Source organism: Ischnura elegans, chromosome X, assembly GCF_921293095.1.
Source record: "Ischnura elegans chromosome X, ioIscEleg1.1, whole genome shotgun sequence".
In the NCBI taxonomy this organism is placed as follows: Eukaryota; Metazoa; Arthropoda; class Insecta; order Odonata; family Coenagrionidae; genus Ischnura; species Ischnura elegans.
The window spans coordinates 23,888,382-23,907,545 of NC_060259.1; the positions used below are offsets into that span (position 1 = coordinate 23,888,382).

Here is a 19,164-nt window from a genome sequence, read left to right on the forward strand (position 1 = left end):
GCCGTCACTGCCGCACGCGACATGGTTCTGAGTTTCATTATCATAAGTATCGTCGATGTACCTTACCATATTTCTGTGTCGTGAAGCTAAAGTACTAAATGCGTTCTATGCCTTACTCTAAAACTATGAGTTAAAGTAAGCCAAATATCGGTGCTCTACGACAGTCATGAGAATAAGTACATGAAAATATAATTAAAAGCACTTTTCTGGCAAAGTAAAGAAATTTGTAGTGCGCGGAAATCGTTCAGATTTATTTCACTTAAAGCTGTTTTGCGGTGTTTCCTTTGCGTAATTATTAATTCACGAGCAAATTTTTATGAAAATCTGAGATTTTTGAAGGGCTAATCGTTTAATTATGGTGGAATCACCAGTAAAGGATTTCGTAGCGGATGGAACGCGGTCTACATTTAGCCAAAGATAGACGTATAACGCTGTATGAGACAAGAAGCTAACAAAACGAAAATAGCATCGCCGGCAGCTACAGAAAAGTTGTAAGCTCAAAGGACCTTCGCATTTACAGGCTTATTTTTTCAGCGCAAAAGAGAGGAACACGGCCCCCATAAGTAAATACTACTTACCGGGAACTGGCTGGCCACCATCTAGTTATCACATATCAACTCAGACTAAGACCCCTTTTCAAGAGATCCGTATCAAATTTATCGAGAGTATCAAATTTCTCCTCGGAGTTCTCGCGGGCGAAGTTGGGAGAGGAGTCACTTTTTGTCCCCCCCCCCCTTTCACTCCCTCAAGGCGCTTCGGCTTCTGTCTCCACGCCCTGGCGTTGCGACTAGAGGGTCTCGTGATCCGTCAATTTGGGAAATTCAAACTCTAGGGCACCCCCTTAATACACGGGCAAATTTCGATGAAAATCTGAGATTAGTGAAGGGCTAATCGTTTAATTATGGCCATTTTGTATTGAGTATTCAAAAAGTTAAACAATTATTTACACGAACAACCAACCCCTGGATAAGGGAAGCCTACCCAGGCGGGACTCGAACCCGCGATTTCTTGTTTGGAAGGTATGTTGACGACATGCCTGTTTACGTAATGAAGCTATCATCGCCAACAATTTCGGAAAAGGTGTAAACTCAAAAGGACCTCCGCATACACAGGCATATTTTTTCAGCGCATGAGAGAGGAACCAGAAGTTGGCTTTTACTATTTTTAATTGACTCGCCGCCACTTAGGCGTCACATATCACCTCCGACTGCGACCCTTGTTCCAACGACCCGTATCAAGTTTATCCTGAGTATCAAATATCTCCTAGGAGTCCTCGCGGGTGAAGTTGGGAGGGGAGTTGCCCTCCCCCCCCCCTTTCTCTCCCTCGCGGCGCTGCGGCCAGAGGCCTTCGTGAGCCGTTAAAATGGGAAATTCAAACGCTAGGGCGCCCCCTTAACGGGGCAACCACCTTTCGCCTTAAGCCAAAAATTTGTAGGTTTCCGATGGCGGACTTATAAAATTTTGCGACCCAATGAACGATGCGTGGCGACAGTGGCAAAGCCAGTAACTTCGTTCGGGGAGGTGGGGGGGGCTCCAAAACCAGGGGGGGAAATTTTTGAAAAACCGGGCACTACGTAATGAGTTTTAAACTGATTTCAACACTTTTCATAATCGAAAAAAATTAATTTGTTAAAGAAACATTTTGCAAGTTCATGATTCCTCAATATTTTGTTTTCTTTTATGAAGGACAATGATTGTGTTTTTTATATTTCGGGGGGCGTCAGGACCCCCCATACCCCTACTGCCTAGCGACTTTGCCAACTATATCTGTATATTGTCTATTTTCATCTATTGTCAAGATGTACAGTTGACGCAGGGCAATTTTGGATGCATCTCCGAAAGTGTCTTTTAAAATGCGATTCATGAGCTATGGAAGCGATTCGACATTTGATAAAGGGATAATTTTTTTGGTTATAAGAATGCTTATTACCATGCTCTCATGCAACCATTACGAGGAACTATTGAGCAAACAAATTGTAGACTGCATCAGTTGTGGACAGTGAATCTTACTGCAAAAGATGTACTGGCAACTCCTGATTCCAAGACAAGAAGAGGAAAAGATCATGCCACATTGCAATATCGGAAAGAGCATGCAATATTTCATCATCAATGCTTTTTAATCTTAACCCTTTTGTGCTGGCATAGATAGGCAAAGATATAGCTGGCATCAATTTTTCAACGCACACAACCGGAGGCCAGCTATAGCTGGCATGTGGAATGGAAGTGACCAGTGAGTGTCACCAGCAAGTGTCATAGATGCATTCAGACCCTGCAAGAGACCCAGGTTAGCAAGACCTTAGGGCCAATCCTCAGAAATTAAGCCTGACCCTCATTTAAGATCCTCCTCGCTGCAGGAATGTGTTGTGAAGTTGTTATACTGTCAATGATTTTTGCCCAGTAGCATTTTGTTGCACAATCCAACTTTTTGTACTTTGAAATGAATTCTTTATTTCTTTCAGTGTTTAAGCGTTTGTTAAACAAAATTATAGCATTACCATTAACAGACTTATGGATTAAGAGTCTTAGTACCTTGTGTTCACTAACTTGGTCATTGTCATTGCTAGAAATACATTTAAAAATCCACAATGTTTAAAACAATTTTAGTTATTCTTATAGAAGAGTAAATTAATGAAACTCAAAAGCAATATTGAATTTTTTAAATATGTACTGGCAACACAATAAGTTGACAGAGGACACATGCTAAGATAGGGTTAGAGGGTCGAGTACAGTGGCCAGGGTAAGGGGTGGTTGAGTTGGGTCCCAAATCGAAGGGACGAGAATACTAGGGTAACTCATCCCCAAAAAAGCTCCTTACAGAGAAGTTAAAAATATTCTTAGGCTAATCATAGCACCGAAAACGTTTTCCTTCTGTAGGCACCAGTAGGAAAAAGTTGCAATTGTAAAAGCTGCAGTAAAGGATGGATAAAATGGTAGAGGCTACAATAGACAAGCAAGGAGCAATTAGAGGACTTAAAAGTACAATACTTTCACTAATTCCAAGCCAACAACATCAATACCAATGGTCCAATGGTCATCTACATAAGGACAAAGCAGATAAAATAACAAGTTTGTTTTACGTATTTCAAAGAAGTGCCACCATCAATGGATGGTTGAATAGATTACGAAGTCAAAGAAGCATTTTTATGCCAACAGATAACAGGTGAATCCCAAGTTGTACATCAACTATGTACTCCATAAAAATTGGATCAATTCACAGAAACATGTAGAATACACACCCAGACACGTCCGCATTATCTCACAGCCCTTCCAAAATTTTTATTTGGTACAACCTTGCATAAAATCTCCAAATAATTTTCTAGCCAAAGCAATGTGAATGACAAAAAATAAAACTTATTCATCACTGACATCACTGGTAGAGTTCAGCCCCCAAAAAACGTTTTGTTCATAGCCACAGCTAACCTTGCTACTCTGTAGGAAAGATGAAAAAGATTAGCATGCAAGTGGAACTAGGGGTACAAAGAAAACAGCTGAAGAGTCTAATATGTATGACTCAAGAATGAGGAAATCTTAATCTTGAAGAAGGTTCAAAACTGCCTTGAAGCATTGGAGATGTTGATAGTTGATATGACGGAAGATGAAGAAAGAAGTAAGGGCTTGAAGTATTGTGAACTAGGTATCTATGTCTCCGGAAGAAGGTGTGGACTTTCTTTACTCAATCCTTGAGAGTGGGGTCAAAGATTTTGTGCCCATTGTGAAACCTAAGTCAAAAAAATTCCCCTCTTGGTTCAAAGCAGATACCATTCGCTCACTTGGAAACAAGAATCGTGCTTGGTATCTTTATAAATCTTTCCCGAACGAGGAAACTCGAACTACATTCACTAACCTTCTTCGCTGTTCCAAAACGCTAATTCGCTGTGATCACAGGAGTATGTTCAGGGCATGTGTTCATCCATTTCCTCCAACCCAAGAAAATTCTGGTCCTTTGTGAATAGTCGCCGAAAGTCTCCACGCATCCCCCTTCACGTGACCTATAACAATCTCGAGGCTGTGGGTCCAGATAGACCAAACTTATTCAATCAATTCTTTACTGATTGCTTAGCTCCTTCATCTACTCTCTCTAATAAAATTGATAACATCCCCACGCCAATTCGTGGCCATTGTCTATCTAACGTTATCACAGATCCCAAAGAAGTATTTGAGTATCTCTCCAAAATCCCTCTCCATCGTGCCCCTCGTCCCGATGGTTTGAGCCCCAAACTAATTAGACATTGTGCATCCTCCCTCTCTCTTCCATTGAGCCTCCTACTGAACCGTTGCTTTTCCCTCGGCACCTTCCCCTCCCAATGAAAAATTGCCAACATCATTCCCATACATAAAAATGGCCCTAAAGATGAAGTCTCAAACTACCGCCCAATATTGATACTTCCGATGCTATCTTCAGTTTGTGAAAGGATTATTCTCAACAGGCTCTACTACTTCACTTCTCCTTTTTTATCAAATAATCAGCATGGTTTCCTTCCGGGACGCTCCTGCCTGACCAAATTGGATGCAAGTGGAACTAAAGAAAACAGCTGAAGAGTCTAATATGTATGACTCAAGAATGAGGAAATCTTAATCTTGAAGAAGGTTCAAAACTGCCTTGAAGCATTGGAGATGTTGATAGTTGATATGACGGAAGATGAAGAAAGAAGTAAGGGCTTGAAGTATTGTGAACTAGGTAATAAGCATGATGGACATGAATGAATATTCACTAATTTAAATAAATTAGACCAGGGGCGCAGCTAGGAATTAAGGCTGGGGGGGGGTTTAGGTGTAACTAATACTGGGGTGTGTGGGAGTATGGAAAAGGTACCCACAAGGATAAGCGGTATGTGTGAGATTGATAAATTTTGGAATTTCAAGAAAAATGGTTCAAATTGGTGAGTTTTACGGTTCTCTGAGAGATATTTTATTGATCCTTACGCTATTCTATTAGTAATATCAATCCAATTAAGTAAAATGGATTAAACATAAAATTTCTCTGAGCTCTGGAGGGGGTTTTATCCCCCCAAACCCCCCCTCGCTGCGTCACTGAATTAGACAGCACGCTGAGAAATTAGGGTATGCTGAACACTAGAGCTGGGAGTTTCAGTACATTTTTAGGAATTCGTTCACGTGGTTAGATTTTTGACAATGATAAGATTTTTCACATTGTCCATAATGAAAAAAATCATATAAATTCATGATTATTTTGACTGAGCCTAATCCACAAATCCATGATGCACACACAGCAGATCCAAGTGATTTTCAATGTTGTACATAGGGGTCGTTCCATTTCAAATCAACCGGGCCCTGACACCCACCGTCTCCAATTTTCATTAAACTTTCCATGGTCATACATTCTGGTATGATTAGAGATTGTGTGCAATTTTAGCCTCCAACTGTTGATTGTTTATGAAATATGAGCAATTGAATTTTGGGTGTGACCCCTACAGTGCCGCAACGTGCACCATATTGTTATTTTTATTTTTATCCATAACCCCATTCTTTTGTTATGAAAAGTCATGATTTCCTTCTAGAGCTAAGTAGTCCATAATGATCCCAAGATTATCATTGTATATCAACTGCATGAAGTAATTCAGCTGAAAAAAAATAAAGTTTACAAAAATCTCGCTTGTACCATTTTTCATTGTCAGCATCCACAGGGAAAGGCCATGCAAATACAGACTCATGGTTCAGTTTTAAGTAATCATTAATGTATGAGCAAAGATCCTGAGAAAAAAATCATGAGTCCAGCATTCCTTAAGAAAAAAAATACTTATTCTTTGTCACGGGAAAAAAAGGCATCTTTTCCAAGGCACATAGAAATTACATGATGTAGAGGAGAGATAAGCATTTACTTTTATGATTGAACTATATCGGAGCATGCGTTATCTCACTACAGTGTATGCTATTGGCTAGTAGAGTAGGAAACACACGAGCAATCATGTGAATGCCCCCACGTACTGTTAATTTGGTACTATCAGGACTATTCGAGCTGAGGGAGTTTTATTTAAAAAAAACTAGAGATGGGTCGATTCGCAGATTTCTCGGACTCGAATATTGAATTTGAATATTAAATCATTGCTCGAATATTCGAATACCTTGAATACTAAACGATGAATGCAGGAAAGTTTGACTTGGTTGCCTATGCAGCAGGAAACACAAGATTTTGGCTGGTAATTGTGATTTCCTTTAAAGGATTCAAACAGGATTTTAGCAGATTAATGCAATATTTTAATTTTATGGAAGCAATTGGGCATATAGTTGATTCAACTAACATATCTTTCAAATACTCTAAGGGGACACACCACCTCGCGAAAAAATGATTGCATGCCGTACCACCTCGCGAAAAAATGATTGCATGCCGTCTCGGCATTTACACTGCTACGATTGATTTCTGTCTGATGTATACAAATGCCTTTCTGTCTTATCTACCAAACGCCATTTCAGCGGCACGCCCTCTGATCTGATACTCGGCTTCATCCAACTTCTTATTTTCAACAGGTAGCTTGGTCAACCCCCACTGCTGCCACCAATGACGTGCCTGCGACAGTGGATGGCGCGAAATTCAAAGTATTCGAGGTATTCGAGAGTGTACCTTTAGCATAATTATTCGAGATCTCGAATATCGAATACTTTCCTGTATTCGAGGTATTCGAGTATTCGCGGATACTATTCACACATCTCTAAAAAAAAACCTCCAGGAACCATGGTACACTATTACATTCTACATTCCGTTTAACCTCAGTCCAAAGACCAGGTATGCACATCTCATATCCAGATGTATTGACATCACAGGAATGTATATTATCAAATGTCAAAAGGAACTGTAATTGATCATTTGAATTGAGAAATTTCTCATTTACTTCACACTAATCCTTATTTTCAATGTTTCATTTAGTTATTCTACATCACTGGAAACTTGGTAAAAACAGTACAATTCAAATCACCATCCTTACCAATTGATTTGGAAGTGAACTTCCTCTTAACTGGCTGACCACATTCTAAGAAGTCTTAATTTTTTCACCAACTTTAAATATTTTTTTTTAATGTCGGCCACTTCCTCCCTCAAGAAGTACTATGACCTTCCAGAGCTTATGGTTGCAGGAGGATTAAGCATACACAATAAGTGTCCTAGTGGCACACAGCAAATATCTCTCTCTGGCTAAGAGAATAAAGGAGAGGGTCCTTTAAGTGTCGTGAATTTAACTGAAATATCACCTCCTTCATGGTTGAGAGCTTCCACTAGTCCAAAGTACCACTCCTTACTGTAGATACAAGCTGCGTGTGAACCAACAGCCAAATTATCTGGGAAATCCACTTTTTCAGAGCAAAAATAAAATACAATGCTGTACTCATCATCCAGGCCAGTGAACTTTGCAGCGACTCTTCTATCCAATAAAACTAATATCACACCTGAGGTCATCATTTCATGTAGGAAGCCCATTCATTTTCTATCATCTTTGATACGTGTTCTCCTGGTTAGACAGGCACATGCTTTTATTTTAACAGCTGGGTCTGCAATGAGGCTCTCTGAAACATCAACCCCAGCAACCTTAAGGCAAAGGCACAGACAGGATTAAGGTGGTAAATAGCACAATACGAACAACCTAGAAGACAACACACAGTTGTAAAAACTCAACCCTTGCAGCAAACTAATTGAAAGTTTCAATTCAATCCATCATTTTCCTCGAAAGAATAGAGAACCAGGATTGAAAATGGCAAAGGCCAGGGTAGCTTGCTACTTTTCCACTACCATTTTAAAGGACAGGGTGTTGCCAATGAAATATGAAGCAGTTATAACCTAAATGTCACAAGTAAAGGTACAAGTCACAACACCTTCTAGCTGGAGTGAAAGACAGGTAAATGATGCCAAAATTATAAAATTGCAGAGCAATTAAACATATGGATATATCAGCTAGCAAAATCCCAACAGAGATAGCAATCCTACACTTCAATGAATGAGCAAAATCAAATTATCATGGTAACTAATGGGCTCTTGTCATCATACCCATATTTACCAATAGTCCATATTAGGTACCACAAAGTACTACATACCTCCACTTGTACAGGCTGAAAGCCCATCAACTAAAATGCATTATACTAGGATAATTGGGTTTTGACTAAGTTGTATCACCAATAAATTATAGCTCATGGGATGAGAGACAAATCTCAGAACCCAACAACCAAAGCAGGTTATAACTTGCTATCCATTATTTATTTATTTATGTAACGCCAAAAACAGCACTAAGGCATTTACATTGGGTTTATTAACAAAATAAATTATGTAAATATAATTAAAAAGCATGTATAAAAATAATCTCATAAATAACAATGACTTTCAACATATACAGTACATACAAAAGGTGGGTGTTAAAAAGATAGTCTTTTCAGTTGGTTATTAAAATTGGAGCGGGAGGCAAAGAGGTCAAGAGAAGAAGAAGTATTTGAGAAAGAATTGAAAATGGAGGGTAAGTGGTAACAGAGGGAGCTATGAGATATTGCCAGACAGAAATTGGGCTGGTGCAGAGCTTCATTATTGTGGGTTTTGCGAGCTGGAATGCGGAGTGAAAAGCATGTTAGGAGATCAATGTATCTGAAGGACCCATTCACAATGAAGTAAAGAAATTTGATGTCTGATGTCAATCGGTGGAGGGTGGGGTGTAATAATCCAAGCGAATTAAGTATTTTTACAAGTGAAGAGAATCTGAGGTGAGGTGTGCGATGGGGAACTATTGCTAAGAAGAAATTGAGCGGACGGTTGAGTAGTTTTCGTGTGGTGGGAGAAGCAGTTGACCAAATGGGAGAGCAATATTCAAGGATGGGTGGCACACATCCAATGAAGACGGATTTTAAGGCACTCGGTTCGGAAATCTCGTTCAGATGATATAGGGTCCCAACCACTGCCATAGCCTTGTTAACAATGGTTTTTATATGTCCATAGAAGGTTAATTCTTGGCCAAAAGTGATGCCTAAATCGGAGAGGGAAATGACAGAGGGAACGGGTTGATTATTTAAAGTATAAGTGGAGGTGATAGTGCTATTCTACAGCAATAAATACATCGCAGTGGATTTTCCAGGATACACAATTGCCATTTATTGCACCATTTCTCTACCGATTGAAGAGCAGTTTGTAAAACCAGGGAATCAGCCGCGGTGTTAACCCTTTTAAATGTTTTACAATCGTCGGCATTGCTGTAGATTCATTGGTTCCGTTAATTTGTTTAACCTGATGGTGGCTAATCTCAACTGACCGACAGTAGGCCGCTACTTTGGCGAGGGTTCTGTCCTCCATTCGCAGCAAAGACTCTTGAACACCCTTGTCCGGGATGCCTTGAATCACGCGGTAGATCATCATATTTTCTTCCTGAGGGGCTGGACTATCATAACCACAATTCTTTATAAGTCGCCCACAATCTGTCAGAAAGCGGTCAAATGTCTCTCCTTCCTGTTGGAACCGTTGATGAAACACGAACAGTTCGTAAATTGAGTCTTGCTTTGGATTTACAAACTTTTTGTAAGCTTCCTTAACTTTGACGTAAGCTAGCTTATTTACATTAGATAAATCAAAAGTTTCAAATAGAGCTTGCAACCCTGCGATCCCAACATAGTTTTAAGGAGAGCTATTTTCACTTTGTCCGCCGATTCATCTTGTCCCGTGGGGATAAGATAATTTTCAAAATCCCCCACAAATATAAGCCAATCTTTCTAGGCGGAAGGGCTCTCTAAATCGACAATATCGGGCAGTTTAACAAGGGGAATACCTGCCATCTCTGCAGTTTCGGTAGTATCTAAACCACTTGGAGTACTCCACTGTTGGGAATACAATCATGTGTTGATTTCAATCTGGTAAAATGTGTCCATGATATTTCCAGTAGTAATAGAGATGCTTTTGTGTTACATTACAAGGAAAATTTCAGTGGGATAGGCTGTTTACCACAAAAATGTAAAATTGTCATTAGAAGTAATGCAAGCCCTGTTTGTAAACCCCCAAGGAGAGTTCCTAGTTCCATTAAGCCTCAGTTGAAATCAGAGCTGGATAGGCTGGAAAAGAAGGGTATTATAAAAGAGGTAGATACCCTTGATGCCAATTCTTGGGTTAGTAACTTGGTTATTGTCGAAAAACCTTCAGGTAAACTAAGATTGTGTCTGAACCCCACTGAATTAAACTAAGTGATTCTCAGAATTTTCATGAAATTCCCTCAATTGAACAGTTGTCTGAAAAATTAAGTAATAAGCACATATATTCAGTGTTTGATCTAAAAGAAGGGTTTCATCAGCTACGGCTTGACAATGATTCGTCGTTCAAGTGTTGTTTCTCTACCCTATTTGGGTGCTACAAATATTTACGCATGCCATATGGGTTGTCCAATGCCCCAGAGATGTTTCAAAAAGTAACTGAGCAAAATTTTGGAGATATTACAGGTGTAGTTTTGTTTTTTGATGATATTCTATGTACCGGAAGCTCCCAAGCTGAGCATGATGAGTGAGTAAAACAACTGATGGAGAGGGCAAAAGTAGTTGGGGCCAAGTTCAATGGAGACAAACTCCAGTACAAAGTATCTCAGGTGAAGTATGTTGGGCAAATATTTTCTAAAGAAGGTAAGAAACCAGACCCGGATCGTATTCATGCCTTGGTAAACTTGCCCGCACCAGGTGATCGCAAAGAACTACAGAGAGTCTTAGGAATGTTTAATTATGTTCGGACATACATACCAAATACGTCCAACAGTTGTGCTCCTCTCCATGATTTACTTAAAACTGATGTTGCATGGCAATGGCTTCCGAGCCATGAAATGGCATTCACTCGGCTTAAAAATCTAGTATCCAATGCCCCTGTACTGGCTAACTTTGATCCCAGTGCTAAATTAGTTATACAATGTGATGCTTCACTAAGTGGGCTAGGGTGTACGTTGTTTCAGGAAGGTCCTAAAGGTCTTAAACCAGTGCACATAGCCTCAAGATCACTCACCAGCAGTGAGTGCAATTATTCACAAATAGATAAAGAGCCTTAAGCAGTCTATTTTGCAGCTTCCAAATTTCGTTACTATGTTTATGGCAAACCAGTCCTGGTTCAGAGTGATCATAAGCCCCTAATCAATGTTATGACTAAACCAGTGCATCAAATTGGTGCTGTTCGTTTGCAGCGACTAAGGTTGAAATTATTGAAGTATCAGTTAAATGTTACTTATTTACCGGGTAAACTTATGCATTTTGCCGACCATTTGTCACGCTCTTATGTTACAGACCATGTCACTGATGACCCACAAATGCTAGAGGTAGTCCATTCCATTAGCAAGCATCTGCCTATGTCTAAAGAGCGTCTGTCTCAGTTTCAATTGGAAACTAGCAAAGATATGGTCTTGAGTCAAATAAGTCAATTTTGCAAGTCAGCCTGGCCAGTTTATAAAAAGTTATCCAATGAGTGTAAAACGATATTATAAGCTAAAAAATGATCTTTGTTTTGAAGAGGGTTTAATTTTTTAGGGGAAAAAGTAGTAGTTCCAGGTGCTTTGAGATCGTATGTCCTTAAGTTGCTACATGAGGGTCACTGTGGAGAAACTAAAACTAAGGCTTGAGGTAGAGGGTTATTTTATTGGCCAGGCATGTCATCTAGCATTATAGATTACATAAAATCATGTAGAATATGTGAGAAGTTTCGCCCAGCCAATTTTAAGCAACCATTGCAACCCCGCTCTATGGCAAATCTTCCATATGAAAAAGTGGGTGCAGATATATTTGACTATTCTGGTAAATGTTATCTTGTCCTCATACACAAGTGTTCTAAGTGGGTTGATATTTGCAAACTTAAGTCCAAAACAGCACCAGCTGTCATAGATGCTATGCAGACTGTGTTCAGTACTCATGGGTTTCCTCGACTTCTCCTGGCAGGCAACATGCCATTTGCGTCCTGGGAGTGTAGGCAGTACTATAAAAGTAATGAAATAGAGCTGAGAACAAGTAGTCCTCACTATCCACGCTCTAATGGACTTGCGGAAATAGGGGTGAAGCTTAGTAAAATGATTCTAAAAAAGAGTCAGGAAGAAAAATCCGATTTCAGAAACCTTTTGCGTGAATAACGAAACACTCCTCTGCCTGGACTAGACTGGTCCCCATCTCAGTTGCTGGTTAATCGTTTACTACGCACAAAGATGCCGGTTACGTATAACACGCTTAAGCCCAAAGTCATCAGACCACAGGATGTGGTAAAAGCGTTACAATCAAAGCCGAACCAAATGAAATCCAACTGTGATAAAACCTCCAGATGGAAGGAAGTTACTTTTCAGATGGGTGAAAAGGTACTCATTAAAACAAGCAAGTGTGACAATTGGGAGCATGGTGTCATTGTAAATAGACATAAAAGTCCTCGTTCGTATTTGGTGAGAAATTCAGTGGGAAATGTAGTGAGGCGTAATATCATACATTTAAAAAAAAGAATAGTAGCATGTCCCTCATCTTATGCAACATTACTACCAGATGTGAATGCAGCAATCCATAATGCTGCAGAGTCAGAGAATCAAAATGTTGTACTAAGATCTGATATATATCCTGTTCATCCACCTATGTCTACCGCTGGGAGTGGTCATGTGAATCAACCAGGTGTACCCAACCCTATTGTACATCCTGCTGGCCTACCTATAACTACTACAAGGAGTGGCCATATGGTTAAACCTCCAAGGCGTCTTGGTTTGTAAACTTTCAATTTTTATGTTCTTTTTACTCCTAAAAGGGGAGGTGTTGTAGATCTTTAATCTGTGTGAATCTTCAGGGTTGGCCACCATGTAACTTGGTGTGGAAACTTAGAAGGTTGACCTCTAGGTTTAGATATATATCTGTGCATCACTGTGGATTGAAGTTAGTTTTGTATTGCAATAAGTTTTTACACCACAATAAAAAGATTAAAACAGGCATAGAGGAGAACACCACAGCTAGAGGGAAGAATGTCATCAATAATGTCGTCAACGTAGAGAGTAAACAGAAGTGGGATTAATACACTGCCTTGAGGCATGCCAGAAGAAACAGGTAAGTAATGCAACAAAATACCTTCTATTAGAACTCTTTGGCTGCGGGAAGTCAGGAAATTAGAGACTAAACATAAGAGAGTGCCATGGATATTAAAACGTGACTGGAGTTTATGGATGAGGAGGGTATGATTAACGGAATCATAAGCTTTAGAAAAGTCAATGTAACAGACATCCAGCTGATACCTTTTTTCAAAGGCAGAAATTATATGGTGGTGCAGTATAGAGAGATTAGTAAGGCAGGTCCCACCAGGAAGAAAGCCAGGCCAATCTATTTCTGAAACCATTATCGCACATACTTTCAGTGCAAGCAGTTAAGTAGTGTAGTAACACACTAGCACGCATGACTATATAGCAACTACCCTCGAGAAGTAAGATAACAAATATTTTTTTATAGGCCACAGAAAAACATCAACTGGTATACCTTCCCTCCTAGCCTCTCATAAATGTATGCATTACTTGATCAAACCTTCCTTTCGCCATAAAACCAAAGTTTTCCACTTTCATTCATTCACTTCATTATTGCATTGGCTTCTCCAACTAAGACTTCTTTGGGACTTTAAAATACTCTGAAGATGAATTATTGTAATCCTGCACCTTAACATATCACATCATGTGCACACATAAATTGGTATCAATTATCACTTCTCTAGCCATGCTTTATAGGTATAATTATAAACACACATGGGCAAATGATGGACACCACTGGTTCACTGGCATAACTATAAGCTTGCACTAAACTGAGCATATTTCACATTAATCGGGAAGGAAAAACTGCCATGTTTATGTGGATGATACGGCATTTCCGTGAATATGAAATTTGTGAATGTGAACTTCTGTGAAGTAATTTCCTTGGCATGAATGCCAAGACCACGATACAGACATAATAAGTCAAGTGATCATTCCATGTTGCATACCACAATCAAGGAAGCATAAGCATACATTACCTTCGGATGAGCCTTATAATGAACACAATTTTGACCAAAAAATCTCATGATGATATCAACCAATTAATTTGTTTTCTATACTTCTTTTGAGAAGTTCATTTCACACATGGATTGAGGTGTGGTCGAACTGATGACTATTCAACGATTTAACTTGGCAGGAGAACAGCCCCAGACTAAATTGGTTCATCTAATTCTATCTTACACTTCTAAAATGAAAAAAGGCTATGGTTCAGTTCATTACCAAAGCAAGACATTACTTTGAACCCAAGGGCATACCTAGGATCATAACTAGCGGGGCAAGCCATGGTCTTGGGAGGGGCAAGCCAAGTTGTGACATTTAGGATGGAAAGGTTGAATTAAACCAACGTTTAAAGAAAATTTAAGAATAAGCTTTATTATTTTATGAGATTATTACTTTGAAAAAATAGTTTTATCTTAGTTACATATCTTATACTAATACGTTTCATTTTTCGTGGGTTTAAAGAAAATTTGTTGAATACTTTCGTTTCAATTCAGTACCTACTGATTTTGCTTACAGACTTTTGCGATTTTTGCTTCTATGGGGCTGTGGCCCCCCCTGCCCCTCGCTGGGTATGCCCATGTTTAAACCTCTAACCCAAATCAATGCTTGCCAGCAAATAGCGGACAATGACATTTTCATTCAGTAATGCCACTACCTGATAAATGGATGATATAAATAAGTTTCCGGCGATCTGCAAGTTAAGCTGAATAGATGAAGGAATAGAAGGGATAGAACGTACCCATGCACATAAACAAGTAAAAGTAACCATTGTCTTAACTGATTATGCGAGTAGAGTGCATCTCTGAGCATCAAGCATTTGCATTGCTTCGGACTGTAGGTTCTTAATTCATTTTCCAAAACTTGAAACTACACCAGCAATACATATGTATGCAAATAATACCTCAGCAAGCAATTGGTTATTAAATTAATTTACACATGAATATGAGTCATTTTTTGTTTAATAATTACTTTGCCGGCCTTGGTGGCGGCGGGTAAAAGGACAGGCAAACCGAAGGCCATGGGTTCGAGCCCCAAATGGCAAAATCGTCACTAGCAAGAAAAGGTTAACCCCCCATTATATCGGCCCCCCTAGAAATGCATTCCCCTTTCACGGAAGCCTCGCCGAAATAGATTCTTCATTTATGCAACCCTTCCTCCTCTCTCCTGCCCCTCGAAAGATTTCAGCCTGCAGCAAGATTTCCTTTGTCTGGGGACAAGAAAGTCCGTGTTGTTTACATTGGTGCCAGTTGAAATGCCCAATGTAAAGAGCGTAGAATACTGTTTTCGGGGTTTTGGAGAATAAACAATGTAGGTAAAGAACCATTTTATAAGCACTAGCATGAATATATGACACGTCTTGGGTGACGTCCTCCGTGAGAAATGGTTTAGAAGCAAAAGGGTTGCAGAATTTATTGACAGAGTGGTAATAATTACTCAGTAAGAACTCATACATCCATGCTTCTACTTGTTTTTCGTGGAGGAAATGAGGCGATTTTTACGGTGCCTGATTGGAAGGCCTTATTTAGCGGAGGAAAGGGATTAAAACCCCTCCGAAATTTTCATACAATCCTCCCCAAATGAACCTCTCACCAGTGGCGGCTCGTGAGTCAAATGCTAGGGGGGGCGCACTCCACCGGGGGGTCATAAGTTTTTAATATTTCGTGTATTTTATTAAGTTTTACGGCAATCTAGGAATTAAATTTTGTGATGCCATATGTTCCGTTTTTTTCAACAAAAATACCTAGTTTTCCTAATAAAGCTTGATTAATAAATACCAAATGCCATAGACTCTCGGTCATACGGATCGGCTTATTCCGGACTCTCGATTATACTGATCAATGATCTTGAAGAATAAAAATATATTTGCTGCGATATTTTGCAAATACAAACGAAAATACGTAACTTTAGGTTTTATCGCATACATTCTTCGTGCGGATATGCCCTCAATACACTTCTGTTGTTTGTTTTGCAATCATAATACGTTATTTGTCAAATCTATACAACATTTGCAATGATTTAGGTAGCAATGACACTTGTAACACCTGAGGAGGGAGGGGAGTGTCACTGACTTCCACTAGGCAACAAACACTACTAGAATGCGCGCGCTTTCCTATTGCAGATGTAAACTTTGATGGCGGTGTTCGCGATGATTCTTGAATACAGTATGATTTAAAATCAATAATTAAACATTTCTCACACATTTTTAACAAAATCTGAAATACTCACATGCCTTTAGTTATATTGCAGAAGTCCATCGTTCTTTCCTTTTGTCCAGCAAAGTGATCAATTGCACGTTCGTTGAAATCAGCGCCGGACAACAATTTCTTTCCGATTGAACACATGGCAAGGGCACTAGTCTATAAATAAACAAGGGACGACACAAAATAGGCCGACGAAAAATACCACCAAAAAGAACAAGGTGCCTGGACACAGAATTGGGAAATTTTTTCCCTATATTTCCCTAAAAAAAAACGAGCACTGTTGATCAATTCAAAATTGTCTTCTTGAATGTACACACAGCACTAAGAAACTTCTTAATCGGCAATTACGCACAGTTAAATCCTCGAAAATGATGTCTGAACTCATTTCACTCCGTTCTTTCCGAGAGTCATGCCGTTACTATAAGGACGACTCAAGGGAGATAGAAGTCGTGGTCCACTAATGCTGATTCAGCTGAGGGACGAATTTAAGGTCAGCAAAGGCATTCAAGCAAACAAAGGACGTCACGAACCATCTCCTTGAGTCTAAGATTCATAAGTGGTAAACACACGAGACGCCAACGGGTCGCATTTGGAATAACCATGACTTCGAAATCATTGCCATGATATAATAATATATAAATTCTAGATCGTAAAAGAAGACGACTCTGAGCCACAGATGGGAGCTGTAAGGATCTCCGCACTGATATGAACTCTTCGAAGCCACTTAAATCAGACCCAAGTAGACATTTTCCGTCAGACAGCTACCGCTCTGCCGCTGATGAATTAGGTGAACATGAACTAATACAACAAGGACGGCTAGAAAAATGATGAACCTACACACAAAAGGTGCATTGTACGCGGCACTTCTTGACATTCATTGGATGACTCTATTTAAAGTCACGTTTTACGGTTTAAATCATGTTTAATCATTCACCCTATCACGCACGCACCTATTTCTTAAATTATAAATCAGTGGGGAATGTTAACTGATTTTTCCTAATACTGCAGGTCTTATGATAAATTTATCTGAAAAATAGGTACCGCATTTCTAATCATCGGGAAGATATTAATACATTGTTAAGGCCTAAATATTAATTATTAGTTTCCCAACGGTTCTTGAAATTCGTAATCATAACAGAACTGTGGCAAATACTCGAGAATAGTTTTCCTTCGTCAATACGGCCTTTAACTGGTTGGATTTTATGTGTTCCGGAATTCAAACACCAAAAAACGCAAGCATAATGGCTTTACTTTATTTAATGGCTTTAATTTATTTACTGTAGCAATACCTACCAGCAATTAAAAATTAAAATCTTATAACTACACCCAGTACAGTGACCATTCTGATTCCGTAGGTCCCTTTTCTGTGGCAGCACCAAGAAGACGCCAGATTATACGCCCGCCGGCCTGCGCAGCGATGTCAACTCACTCGTCGCTCTGCGCAATCTCGGACGACGTCCCAAGGCTTCCGTAAGGCAGCATGTTAGACGCGTCATAGCACCAGCAGCCCCCACCACTACCACTCTCCATATAACTGCATGGGGATGGATTGGGACGTTCTGGCCAGCGCCCCACGGCTACAAATACGAACTTTTCGCGCTATTTCTTTTCGTTTTTTTCCAACACTTTCGATATATGGGACTGAAAAACACTTTCATTAATCAATGTATAATTACAAATTAATGGATAATTATTTTTTTTACTTTTTCAAATATTTGGGAGGGGCGGCGTCCGAGAGTCCTTATGGGCAAACCGCCACTGCCTCTCACAATATATACCCATTCTATGGTATACCAACCCCTCTTTCGCTTCTGACCCCACCGTAAAAATATATGTCTACAGCCTCGCATACAGGCACGTAGACATAGGCAGGGGTGGATCCAGGATTTCTTTCTGGGAGGGGCACAAGCAAGGCCGTATCCAGGATTTTGTTCAGGGGGGGGCACAAGGATACCTTGTTATACAAAACGAACGAAATGATAATGGGACCGCATTAAAATCTAGCATATTTTTAAGGGTCTGGGGGGGGCACGTGCCCCCGTGCCCCCCCCCCCCCCGGGATCCGCCTATGGACATGGGGGCTTCAACCTCTCCCGGAATTTGTTGTGAAGACAGCTCGCGATGCATCCATTGAGGGGGCCACTAACTTAGCGCAACCTCTTCTTTGACGATTGTCGATAACTATATGTTTCCTCAAATAGTCGACCAAATCACATACAAGAAATAGATCGATAATTCTACCCCAAGAGTTGAACATTTTTGTGAAAAATCAGGCGGATTTCGGGAACTTACTTACAAGTACGGCGCGGTAATAAAAATGAAAAATCGCCTATTTATAACCTCATGGTAACAGCTCTTCACAGAATCGCGGACTACAATTCAGCATTGAAATTCACTCGGGAAGAAAAAATATTGCCCAGGCAGGGTAATAGCATTTTCGTTCGTGTATAAATAAGAAACTAAGAAATTCTTCTACCAGGATCCGCCTTTCGTACTGCGAGCAAACTATCGCGATGTAATATACACCCGCGGGTGTAATATCAAAATTGATTCTCACTAATCATCGATCATCAATCGAAACCTCATCAAATTCTGCGCCGTCTTTACCAATTTGCTGTTATCCTTATAAACAGTGGCGTGTGTGGCAGGAATGAGAGGGCGATTTGTCCCGAAAGCACAAATTGAAGCTTCACCGCCTGCTGTGGGCAGCACTGTGGGGCCCCAGGGGCGCCAAACTCAAGGGCCGCCCTGGGCAGCACATTTTCTGAAGTACGCTGATATTTGTCACACCTCATGGTTTGCCTAAATACCGCGAGAACTAGAATTCCCATACATTTTCGACCAATATTGATCACCTCGTAGTAATCGGCAGGAGGGAATCGGCCGAAGATTTGCTGCAGGGAAAAAAAGATTCTACATCAGGATTCAGATTTCTCACGTCGACCTGTTGGTTTTATTCGCAAGCCTCTAGAAAGGTTGCAAAGTATACT

The 19,164-nt window shown here is 40.0% G+C and overlaps 1 pseudogene; it reads right to left on the minus strand.

Annotated features, from left to right (window-relative positions):
* Positions 1-18,969, minus strand: part of LOC124171110 — a 55,597-nt pseudogene extending 36,628 nt beyond the window's left edge.
* Between the last annotated feature and the right edge of the window lie 195 nt (positions 18,970-19,164).